Source organism: Grammomys surdaster, unplaced genomic scaffold, assembly GCF_004785775.1.
Source record: "Grammomys surdaster isolate TR1022 unplaced genomic scaffold, NIH_TR_1.0 125984, whole genome shotgun sequence".
Taxonomy (NCBI): domain Eukaryota; kingdom Metazoa; phylum Chordata; class Mammalia; order Rodentia; family Muridae; genus Grammomys; species Grammomys surdaster.
Window position 1 is genome coordinate 3,202,422 of NW_021620800.1, and position 2,363 is coordinate 3,204,784.

The following is a 2,363-nucleotide window of genomic DNA, read 5'->3' on the forward strand; positions in this document are numbered from 1 at the left end:
GGCAGGACCAGGCGGCCCAAGTCCTGGCAGCAGCCCCCACTAAGTTCCTCCCACCAGCAAGCCAGTTCCTCCAACTCCAATAGCACCGCCAGCTGCGTGCTGAGGCCCAAGAAGGGGGACTTGGGGGTGCCTTTCCTCTGAATCCAATACTCTACTCCTTCTCCCACCACATCTGTGCTTGGCAGGTATTACAGCCTACCTAGAATGAAACCTAGGTGAGAGGGTAGTCAAAGGTACTGACCTCTGATTACCCAGAATCCCTCACGACCTGGCTCTACTACCCCCATCAGACCCAGGTCTGCTTGCTCTCTCAGCCTCTGTTCTCTTGCTCATTAAAATGGCTATTTCCAGGCCGGGCGGTGGTGGCGCACACCTTTAGTCCCAGCACTTGGGAGGCAGAGACAGGCGGATCTCTGAGTTTGAGGCCAGCCTGGTCTACAGAGTGAGTTCCAGGATAGCCAGAACTACACAGAGAAACCCTGTCTCGAAAAACAAAAACAAACAAACAAACAAACAAACAAGGCTATTTCCCACCATCAAGCACACTAATGCCTGGTCTTTCACCTAGCAAACTACTATGCATATTTCATTTTTATTTTTAAAGATTTGTGTGTGTGTGTGTGTGTGTGTGTGTGTGTGTGCCTACTTTGGTGTACTGTGTGTGTGCAGTGTCAGAGGAGAGGTCAGAAATGGGCTCGATTCCCCTAGACCTGGAGTTGCCTGGTTCTGAGCTTCCCTGTGAGCTCTGGGAACCAAATGCAGGCCCATTGCAAGAGTACCACTGCCCTTAACCTCAGAGGGAGCCAGCTCTCCAGCCCTACTATGCCTATTTCAAAACTAAGCTTGTGTCTCATTACTTTGGGGAGCTCGTGAAAGTCCCAGGTCAGGTCCTCTGGCCTTAGCCTGTGTCCTTTTAGTTAAATGTTCATCATGTCCTTGGTTGTGTGACTCTTAAAATCAGGCCTTGGGTACCAGGCCAACTTCTGCCTGGCATGGGATAAGTACACATATCATCCAACTGGCCATAAACAAGTCATCTCTATTTGCAGGACTCAGTTTCCCCTTTGCATGATACTGCTGGTTGATGGGTGCTAGGAAGCTTGGCATCTCTTAACTACGTCCCCAGTCGTTTTTGTACTCCTTCTTTTGAGACAGGGTCTCCCTAAGTTGCCCAGGCTGGCCTTGAACTTACTCTGTAATCCAGGCAGGGGTTGGACTAGTTGTTGATGATCTTTGGCCTCAGTCTCCTACTTGGTTTCCTTTTTGGAGACTTAACGAACAGCACGACCTTTGAGAGTATGACAAGCAGTGTGTACTGGGGGGTTGTTGCTGAGTGGCAGGCTGGGGTCTACCCTTCCTTCACTCCAATACATAAGAGGCACTTATCTCCATGGTTTTTCAAGACAGGGTTTCTCTGTGTAGCCTTGGCTGTCCTGGAACTCACTCTGTAGACCAGGCTGGCCTTGAACGCAGAAATCTGCCTGCCTCTGCCTCCCAAGTGCTGGGATTAAAGGTGTGTGCCACCACTGCCCGGCTTTGATTTTTTTTTCTTTAAAAAAGATTTTATTTTATTTTGTGTATGTGATTGTTCTACTTCACGCATGTCTGCATCACATGCATGTATGACACCGTCAGAAGCGTGAAGAAGGCACCAGATGCCTTGGACCTGGAGTTACTGGTGGTTGTGAGCTGCCATGTGGATGCTGGAGATCAAAGCTGGGCGGGCCTAACCAGTGATCTTAACCACTAAACCTTCTAGTCAACCCCTTGATTTTTTTTTTCCCAAGCAAAGTGGCAGAGTTTGACTGAAGCTTTGGCTAGGTGCTCCCTAGTCCAGGAGGAGAACCAAGTAAATTTCTCTCAGCCTTGTTGGAGACCAGTCTTGACCATTATCCTGTAAGGACCCAGAGGCTGATGCACAGAGAGGGACCCAGACACAGCACACAGGCCACAACAGAAAGGAACTGACATGCTAATAAACCAGCTAACCCACTACTGAATGACCAACCAGTGGTGAGCCCTTAGCTCTTCGGTTTGAAGTTAGCAACCCCAACCTTCGAGCTTCCTTTGGCCTGACTGATCCCTTTTCTTCCAATTTACCTCACAGATCTGTAGGCACCTCCTTCTCACCTCCTCCTGACACCAGCCTAAGGTCGTAGGGACCATAAGAGAAGCCCAGGAAGTAAATGGAAGCTATTACTCACCTCCTTAACCTCTCCCACTCCGATTCTGGATGGGCTTCTCAGTATAGCCCCTGCCTTCAGCCTGGCAAGCTGACAGAGGAGGTAGACGCACTGGGTATGGTAGGGAGGGCTTTGGAGCAAAGAAAGGGCTCTTTCTACGTACCCTGGTGGGGAAGGACT